The 10,926-nt window shown below is 41.9% G+C and overlaps 1 non-coding gene across 1 annotated transcript; it reads left to right on the top strand.

Annotated features, from left to right (window-relative positions):
- The first annotated feature begins 653 nt into the window (after positions 1-653).
- On the top strand, positions 654-734 carry trnas-uga. The gene has a single exon. It is a non-coding gene; the product is annotated as a tRNA-Ser (tRNA).
- The last annotated feature ends 10,192 nt before the right edge of the window (positions 735-10,926 follow it).

Here is a 10,926-nt window from a genome sequence, read left to right as displayed (position 1 = left end):
GGGATTGGTTTATGAGTAATTGTAATCAACAGAGAATGTAAATTAGAGAGTCCCTGTGTACTACTATGAATAAATAATTTGTGGATTGGATGGACCATTGTTGCCTCCAGGGGACTCCATATGCACGCAAAGCAGAACGGAGCTGTAAGTAAAACACACCATTCTGTTGTTGGGGTACGCCCAAACCATTCCAACACAGCTGCTCTTTAACATACTTAATTAAACGATTTTGGAAGGAAAACAATTTCCCTCATATTGTAATTAATTATAGGTCATATTTTATAGAAATCTGGAAACACTGGACAGTTACTTTAAAAGGTGTTATTGTGCATAGAGTTGTATGGTTTGTTTAACTTTGCAATCATTGGTTTTTGTTTGGCATACATTTTAAAGTGAACATTTTGAGTGTCGTTCTGTTATTGTGGAATTGCCCTGAGACAAACTATTGTTCCTCTGATCAGAGGAGGATCAGCAAATGCTTCTGCTTGAGCACTACATTCATTCTACCCCTGTTATCGAGTGGCGCAGTGGTCCAAGGCACTGCATCGCAGTGCTAGCTGTGCCACTAGAGATCCTGGTTCGAATCCAGGCTCTGTCGTAGCCGGCTGCGACCGGTTGACCCATGCAGCGTCGTCCAGGGTAGGGGAGGGAATGGCCGGCAGGGTTGTAGCTCAGTTGGTAGAGCATGGCGTTTGAAACGCCAGGGTTGTGGGTTTGATTCCCACGGGGGGCCAGTATGAATTTTTTTTATGAATGCACTCACTAACTGTAAGTCGCTCTGGATAAGAGCGTCTGCTAAATGTAAAATGTTATGCTGCAGTGTATATGGACTTATATGATGTCTTGAAATGACAATTTTGTCATATGCTCTGACACACCTGTGGCTTGTATTCACCCATGGCTTGTAGGTGGACAGCTCAATGCAAGTACTCAACTAATAAACGCATGAATGTGAAGGAAAATAGATATCAAAGCTAAGAATAAGGGTACTGGAATTGATATTCTAGACTTAATTCCAGTAAGTCATTGGGATACGATGCCATGTCATGCTACAGTATACTGTAATACTGTACACAGTACTGGGGTTTCCCGGGACTCAATGTTATCTGAGTGTAAATGCCATGGCCCTGTTGACCAGGCCTGTGTTCAAATACTATTCAAAATATTTTGAATGCTTTGAGTGTTTGCTCTAGCCTGCCTGAAGTGTCAGACGGGTGGGGTTTGCAGTTTTGTGACTATTCTATTGGTTGCATTGTTCCAGGAATGCTTAATCAAGCCCAGCTAAAGTATTTGAAAATATTTCAAATAGTATTTGGACGCAGATCTCCTGGTGACTAAGGGTTAAAGTTACAGTACACTATGCCTGTATGTGTGGTCCAGACTCCAGAGATAACTCAGTCCCTTAACTGACACTAACACAGCTGCGTAATAGTGGTGGTGGGTTATATTGGTCCTACCCAGAAGTATGGTACCAGCGCTATTTTCAGCTCCAGGGTTCTCTCATTGACATACTACATTTACATTTTAGTCATTTAGCAGACACTCTTATCCAGAGCGACTTACAGTTAGTGCAGTCATCTTAAGATAGCTACGTGGGCCAACCACATATCACAGTCATAGTAAGTACATTTTTCCTCGATAAAGTAGCTATCAGAAAAGTCAGAGCTAGTAAGGGGATATTTTTTTTATTTTTACGTTTAAAGTCTGAGCTCTATACTGTAACAGTGGATTTGTCCCAAATGGCACCCTGTTTTCTATTTATAGTGCACTACTTTTTACTAGGACCCATGGGGGTCTGGTCAAAAGCAGTGCACTATATAGGGTGTCATTTGGGAGGCAATCCAGTAAACTCTTCCCCAGGTCGTTGCTGTAAATGACAATGCACTCTCAATGAAGCATAAAGGTAAAGAGAATATCATTTCATTTGAACATTGTGTTGCTCTGTATTTATTTTCTAACAATATATTATTTTGCTTTCCCTGGGTATTTTTATGTTTATATTGCATATTGTGTGTGTTACCTCAAGCCTCAATGATTTGATTGTCTGTCTATGTTATATTCATAATCTATTATCAGATTGTATTGTGAACTCTATAAAGAGCATACCCATGATACATTTGCATGAGTACCCTTTCGTGCATTGCAGGGAATAGGCTTGTATCAAACCTTGCCTCGAGCGTTAACCTTTTTTTGCCAAATATCAAGAACACAGCAGCTCCCCATTGGATCCAAATCTGAGGGTAACATTGATATTCAGCCAAAATAGCAGCAGTGGCCTTTGAAATGAAATGTCCATCTTTTATGGAAGACCATAATTTTCGATCCAATGTATTGTATTAGGAAACACTATATCATGGGCAAAAACAGCGGTAAATAAATCAATGTTCACTTTGAAATCCAACCCAGTAAAAAATAAATCCCTCATCATTCCCATGGTATGAGGAGAAGGGAAGGGAGCCTGGCATACTGGCTGCATGTAGCTGGTGATGTTGCAGTAAATCGTAGAAGATTTGTCCCAGGGGACATGTGGTGAACTACAAGCCTAGCATCTGACAGAAACATTATTCAAATGATGCAAATTTTTTTCAGCTGAATACTAAAACCTGACATTAAGCTGCAGTGTGAGTGAGAGCTGAGAGACCCTAATGCCGGCCCGACGAGAGGGAGGATTTTTCGCCCTGTCATCATGTTCTTCAGAAATCGAAGGCCCTTCTATTCCTGTGGGGATTACACCTCCTCGGACCCTCGGCTGTGGAGTTTGTTTCTGAATCAAATATTTAATTTGGAGGGACTCCAGCCGCTGTCATCGTGGCTTCCCTGGAACAATAAAAAGGTCACGCCAGATCCCTCTTATCACACAGAATGTGCTACTATGCAGTTCCTCTCCCTGCATGCTGAGCACACAGAGAGAGACAGCGAGAGAGAGAAAGAGAAGAGAGAAAGAGAGAGAGAAAGACAGAGATACATTAGAGAGAGAGGGGGGAGAGAAAGACTACGCTGGTAGTAAAGAGTAGAGAGGGAGAGGGGAGTGACAGAGGGGGGAGAGGGGGATGGAGAAAGAAAGAGAGTAGTAAGAATAGAGAGAGGGGAGAGGGATAGACAAGGAGAGAGAGCGAGAGAGAGAGAGAGAGAGAGAGAGAGAGAGAGAGAGAGAGAGAGAGAGAGAGAGAGAGAGAGAGAGAGAGAGGGCTGTCACAGGAACACATTGTGCTTTATGAGTTGGCTTTCCTTTTTCCTGCAGTTTTTCTTTGCAGCGTGGCACAGACAGTATTAAAGCCTTCAATCTTACACGATATTACAGGACTCAACACGGGATGTTATTAACGGGTTCCGCTTGCTACGCAGTTCAGTTCCTCTGAGAACAGCTGTTAGGACACATCACATGTTGACACAAACATTGTCATTACACCACACACCTGCTCATGTACACTGACTTATCTGTCACTGGTAACATTTACACATACAGGAATTAACACCTGCACGTATACACTGAATTATTACAGGTAAGATGTAGGCCTACTACACATAAAGAATTAACCAGTAATTTCACAACAGAACACTCTTGTGACTCACAGCTGAGTGTCAACACAATACAGACTATGACAGGAACTGTATGTCAGAAGAGATTCCAGAATCACGTTGCACATATTGCAGCAATCCTGATGTGAGACAACAATGCATGCCTTCTTGCTTGAGAGAGCATGGTGTAGGCTAATACCTGCATGTGGTGCAATACTCCACAGTCATACATCATTACTTCATCACAGGATGTGGGTGTGGACCAGACCCTTGCGTTACAAATCATTCACAGAGATTCAGAGCTACCTGCGGGGTTCAAAGGTTAAACATTATCCTCATGAGCAAGCCCTCATCCAGATTGAAACAAACTTTGTGAAGTGTTTTCATACCTTTGGAGTGTCCTAAAGTCGAACTGTGTCAATGTTCCACTGCATTTATTCCGTGTCTGTATCCATAAAAACATCTTGATTCCCAGAAGGAATGGAAAAAATACATACCGGAACACAAAAAATAAGTTAGAAAATGATAGGTTGAAAGGTGAACTCTTAAATTAGCTGTTCAAGTCTTGTTCTCCATCCTTCAATTCATATCAACATGTAGTTTCCATGTAATTAGCATGACTAATTTGCTAGGTTGCGAGTTCTCGCAAAAAATGCAAAAAAACAGTAAGCAAAATTTGAATAACAAACCAGAAAATTACTAACGCTCATTTGAATATATGAAACAAAATGTATATCAATTCAAGGATTGAGAACAAGACGTGAACAGGTAGCTTAGGAGTTCACCTTCCAACCAATTATATAACAGATTTTTTGGTGGGAGAGTGGGATACACAGCTCAACTTTACACGCCCAAGGTATGAAAACATTTGACAAAGCTTATTCAAGGGTGAAATATGCTATCCCTTCAACACCATCAGATGTTGTGTACAGCTGGCTTTTGTGTGTTGGACAACCTTATGTCACAAACTATTACACAGGGGGAGAGCATTACAACCCAGCAAACCGGGAACATTCCCAGGACATTAGCTAACATTCCCATCAAGTTGAAGTTAGGGTTTTATCTAACATTAGGATGATAACACCCCAAAAATATTCAAAGATTGTTTAAAATGAAATATCCATGGAATGTTCTCCTAATATTCACTAAAATGTTGGCAACACCTGTAACAACCACCACAGAACATTCCCCTAATGTTCTTATTAGGTTTCCAGGTAATGTAATAACAACATTTGTTCTGGGAACGTTCTTACAATATCAGGCAAATGTTTTATACAAAAATCATCAGCAACTGGACAGTTTTTGTGTTATTAGAACTTTGGGGCAACCTAATGAATGTTCTGGGAACGTTCACACAACCAATTTTGGTTTGCTGGGAAGTCACTATGATGCATACACAATGTTGCTGATCAGCATCATATACAGTACATCAATATATGTGCCCCAAATATCTAGCCTAAGGGATGAATCGAAATGTACAGTGCTTTCAGAAAGTATTCATACCCCTTTTCTTATTCTACATTTTGTTGTGTTACAGCCTGAATTCAAAATGGATTCAATATATATTTGTATCACCCATCTACACACAATACCCCATAATGACAAAGTGAAAACATGTTTTTAGAATATTTATTCAAATGTATTGAAAATTAAATACAGAAATATCTCATTTACATAAGTATTCACACTCCTGAGTCAATACATGTTAGAATCACCTTTGTCAGCGATTACATCTGTGAGTCTTTCTGGGTACGTCTCTAATAGATTTGCACACCTGAATTGTACAATATTTGGCCATTATTATTTTCAAAATTCTTCAAGCGCTGTCAAATTGGTTGTTGATCATTGCTAGACAACCATTTTCAATTCTTGCCATATATGTCTTGCCAATAAACTGGCCAGTCCTCCTCTAGTTACAAATGCCATCTGTCCAAGATATGTTTGTGCTGCTTTATTTTAAATAACGTTCACTCCCTAATATGGGTGGTGTGTGTGTGTGTGTGTGAGTGTGCGTGTGTGCGTGCGTGTGTGTGCGTGTGTGCATGCGTGCGTGCGTCTGTGTCTGTACGTTTGATTGTTTAGTTAACAACAGAGACTTGACCACTTCACCTTAAATCACTTGGGAGGGACAGCCCATGGAATGAATAGCTATGAGAAGACTGACAGTGAGGTAAGGTTTACAGTCAAGTTTATTGGTCATTGTCCTGTTGTAGCTGTACAAAGACAGAGGGGAGAAAAACATGGTGAGCATTACAGAGACCAGCTAGGCCCACTTATCAACCTACCATCAGCATAATCTGCAAACAGAGGCCATTCAGCCCCAGTAGGCCCAGTACCCAGGCACACAACGCTTTTGTTTGCTGTGCAATAGAAACCAGTTGTTCACTGCTGAGTCAATATTTACTGCCTAATGGAATGTGTGTTAGTTCTGCCGCTGCTTCTCCACAACACACCGATGGAAAAGGGGTTTTCTACCCTCCTTATCTCTTTACTTCCATCCATCCCTCTATCCACACCACCCACCTCATATCTTTTCCATCTTCCTAGTATGGCAAATAAACAAAGTGGGGGTCACCAATGTTCCATACACTGTAAAATGATTTTTCCCCTCTCTGTTTACCTCCTCTACTCCCATCCACTCATCCCTCTATCCCTCCCTCCATGCATTCCACCTCTTATCTATCTATCCCTCCCTGTATTCCACCTCTTATCGTTCCCATCTCCCTAGTATCGCAAACACACAAAGTAGTGGACGAACAGCCATACAAGTCTTTGCGCTTGGTGATGGGCAGGCCTCCTACAGCACTGAGGTAAGGTGAAATACAGTAGAGTACAGTACAGTGCTGAATAGCAGTATTAGGAAAAGGCGCATGCAGATAAACTGTCCAGTCCTCTTCTAGTTACAAATGCCAGCTGTCCAAGATATGTTTGTGCTGTCTTGCCAACTCCATTGCTGTGTTGTGCCATTGACGATCCCTCCACCACCTAGCCTGGTCCCTGATCTGTTTGTGTCACTCCATTGCTGTACAATAACAGCAGTCGAGTTGGCCAGACAGCACAACCAGATCTGGGACCAGGCTAGGTGGCAGAGGGTGAGCCAATGCCCTGCTGAGTTTCTGCCACTACACCACAGAGAGAGATATCTCAGAGATGAGATCACTGCCCAGCGCGGTCAGAATGACCCTTTTGTGCTCTGTGGACTGTTAGTAGGGAATGAATAGATTACGGTTGGTATTTACACCCCAGACAGTCGCTGATAAACTGTAGCTAATCAGTTATTACCCCCCCTCCCTTTCTCTCCCTCTTCCCCTTCTGTCTTCCTCCTCCTCCCCTTCTGACACCACCACATCTAAACCCACTTCCTCTCAGGAGCCACCCAGGTGTGGAGAAACCATGACTCGCTGACCAAGCCTCTTAGAAGGTAGCCTTTACAATCAAGTCCCATGCTTCAACAGCAATTTCCACACACTGGCAATAGATTACTGATTAATATTATCAGAAAGGAGTCATATGGGAGTGTGTGTGTGTGTGTGGGGGGGTGCAGACTCATTATTCACTGTAAGATATGTCTGTTTGTTTTTTATCCTCCTAACAATCCAGTAATTTCCATCTGAAGTATTGAAGTCATCAATCATCAACAGTGGTGGGATTGCTTTTCCTGTCTTTGTCATTAAGAAGAAAGAGAGAGATCCATGTTTGTTATGAGTAGAAGAACTGAGAGAGATCCATGTCTGTTTTGATAAGTTGAGTCATAATGAACAGGGTGTTCAAAGTGTTCCAAGCTAAATATTAGATCTGCCTTCATTCAGAAGTTCCATTGTGCGTTCCGTTGATTCCATAGATCTGTTTCGTGTACTCCTATGGGTTGATTACATGGACGTCATTGTTTTATGTACAGTGAGGGAATAAAGTATTTGATCCCCTGCTACGTTTGCCCACTGACAAAGAAATGATCAGTCTATAATTTTAATGGTAGGTTTATTTGAACAGTGAGAGACAGAATAACAACAAAAATGTTATAAATTGATTTGCAATTTAATGAGGGAAATAAGTATATGACCCCCTCTCAATCAGAAAGATTTCTGGCTCCCAGGTGTCTTTTATACAGGTAACGAGCTGAGATTAGGAACACACTCTTAAAGGGAGTGCTCCTAATCTCAGTTTGTTACCTGTATAAAAGACACCTGTCCACAGAAGCAATCAATCAATCAGATTCCAAACTCTCCAACCATGGCCAATACCAAAGAGCTCTCCAAGGATGTCAGGGACAAGATTGTAGACCTACACAAGGCTGGAATGGGCTACAAGACCATCGCCAAGCAGCTTGGTGAGAAGGTGACAACAGTTGGTGCGATTATTCGCAAATGGAAGAAACACAATAGATCTGTCAATCTCCCTCAGCCTGGGGCTCCATGCAAGATCTCACCTTGTGGAGTTGCAATGATCATGAGAACGGTGAGGAATCAGCCCAGAACTACACAGGAGGATCTTGTTAATGATCTCAAGGCAGCTGGGACCATAGTCACCAAGAAAACAATTGGTAACACACTACGCCGTGAAGGACTGAAATCCTGCAGCGCCCGCAAGGTCCCCCTGCTCAAGAAAGCACATATACAGGGCCGTCTGAAGTTTGCCAATGAACATCTGAATGATTTAGAGGAGAACTGGGTGAAAGTGTTGTGGTCAGATGAGACCAAAATCGAGCTCTTTGGCATCAACTCAACTCGCCGTGTTTGGAGGAGGAGGAATACTGCCTTTGAACCCAAGAACACCATCCCCACCGTCAAACATAGAGGTGGAAACATTATGCTTTGGGGGTGTTTTTCTGCTAAGGGGACTGGACAACTTCACCACATCAAAGGGACGATGGACGGGGCCATGTACCGTCAAATCTTGGGTGAGAACCTCCTTCCCTCAGCCAGGGCATTGAAAATGGGTCGTGGATGGGTATTCCAGCATGACAATGACCCAAAACACACGGCCAAGTCAACAAAGGAGTGGCTCCAGAAGAAGCACATTAAGGTCCTGGCGTGGCCTAGCCAGTCTCCAGACCTTAATCCCATAGAAAATCTGTAGAGGGAGCTGAAGGTTCGAGTTGCCAAACGTCAGCCTCGAAACCTTAATGACTTGGAGAAAATCTGCAAAGAGGAGTGGGACAAAATCCCTCCTGAGATGTGTGCAAACCTGGTGGCCAACTACAAGAAACGTTATATCTTTGGTCTTTCATAATGTGATGATATATAGACCTAGGTCTTAATATAATTGCAATCAATAGCAATTTGAAGATAAGACAAATTCATCGCTTTGCATTCAGAATAATTAATTATCTCTTGCCGAGAAAGATGTCTTAACAAGACTACTTAGTATGCATATAAAATGTGAAATCAAATGAGAATTATTAACTTATATTGCATAAGATTATATCAATTCTCTTTTCAATAAAACCCACACAGTCGAATTGATAATTAAGAAATGAAATGAAAATGTATGATCTAATCATTGCACTGTGACTCATTAGCAAGCCTGCATATTGAGAGAGGGGTGAGGAAAAGGAGATGTACGGTAGTTAGTATAAATTATAAGAATGGGGTTTAGTCATTGGGTAGAGCCACCTATTAATCTTTTTGCAAGCTATTTGTGTAGTATGTGATAGGTATAATTGGCATCCATCAACATATTGGTTGTACAAATAGGGAGCTCTTTATTTTATTACCTAACATTTTCTTACTCTGGCGTTTTGTCAATACACTTTTATGTTTGGTAAAATGAAGGCATCCACCACAGATGTCAAAAAGAAACAGCTTTTGTGCTCAACAGTCAGTTAAATGGAGCGAAGAAAGGAGAAATAAGCAATTCCCTAACCCAATCCATGCCTCGTCTGCCTTCACGTCTCCCCCCAAAATCCACGATGGTGCTCCCTCCCGGCTCTCTGCTTAAAGGTTTACCCTGTGGGGTCCCAGTTGGGCGGGATGGAACACAAGTGAATGTGGCAGGTTGCCATAGTAACTTAATAAGTAACCAGTGAACCATGGCTTTAAAGAAAATAAATTAAAAGCTGTGGAAGAAATAGAAAAAAGAAAGGAAGACAAGGGGGGATTGTGTCTGTTGTGTTATTGTGAAATAACCTTAAGAAGTCACAATTAAGTATTTTGTCAAGTGAGGGTCCAAACTGTTTTGATGGTGCTTGTCGCCGTGGCATCTGGAGGGGGCTGAAGGTTAACTGGCTGTCGGCGTTGTCACGGCAATGCGCTACTACCTTCTGCTGCGTGTCACTGACTGTCGATCTGCCACACATTTTGTACACACACACATTTTTTATCCTCTCCTACAATTGTCATTGCCTTGACTGTTGGCCCATTATGTGCACCTGTCTCCCAACAGAAATTGATGTGGTGGCTGGCTGTCATAACTCAGATGCTTCCTACGGGCTATCTGTTGCCAAGTATCCTTTACGCCTGTAAATCTTTCATTAGCAATAGCGCTGTAAATCTATCATTAATTATCGGACTTGGCATTTACAGAGAGACCACTGATTGATAGTTGGGATGGCTGGGAGCATGCTGATGGCTTAGAGAACACACACACGCACACACACACACACACACCCAGTGATGGCTTGGAGCACACTGTTGACTGTTTAGAGCAGCTGATCTATAATGACTCAGAACAAGGAAGGATTTCTCTTAACTTTAATTTACAAGGGCCTCCTCACCATTAATCCATCCCAGGCAGATAACATTACTCTGTTGTGGTTGTGAAAAACAGCTTCATCTTCATTGGCGTGGAGATGTGTGGTATCCATCTCTATGTGTTCTGAATGCTTCACATATCATCTCTCTTTTATTCTGCTTGTGCTTATTCTGTATATTAAAGAGATCTAAATTAATATGCCTCAGAGGAAAACCCCAAATCTGGCACTGCAAGTGATTATTTGACAAGTGTGTGTGTGTCTGTGTGTGTGTGTGTGTGTATTGTATGCACATGATGTACTGTATTTCAGCACTTGGTTTTATTGTTCCTTGGCGGTGCTGCAGAGTATTCTCTGTTGACTTGATGGTGATGTAATGTATTTGCTCTCCTCAGTGATTCAAGAGCAGGTGATAGCTGGGCTCCCCACAAGGCTTTCAATTACCTTGCTTTGCATAGGATTAGATGTGGGCGCCCTAACACTAAAAACAAACAGATCGGATGAGATCATTGTAATTGCACTGTTCAGGATATCCTTATGGATCCATATAACTCTATATAACTATGCTTTGCAGGCAATAAATTGTCAGGAAATATGGTGACTCTCTTTCACCTCCTGGCTTCCTCTTTATTCAGTTATAGCCAACATCAAAGTGTAACATTATTTCATAACCAAATAGCCTTTTAACTGTGATTCCAAGCTATGGTTATTGTTTCTGG

Source organism: Coregonus clupeaformis, chromosome 23 (assembly GCF_020615455.1).
Source record: "Coregonus clupeaformis isolate EN_2021a chromosome 23, ASM2061545v1, whole genome shotgun sequence".
Lineage (NCBI taxonomy): Eukaryota > Metazoa > Chordata > Actinopteri > Salmoniformes > Salmonidae > Coregonus > Coregonus clupeaformis.
Note: the sequence above shows the minus strand (reverse complement) of the source record. Positions and strands in the feature narration are given on the sequence as shown.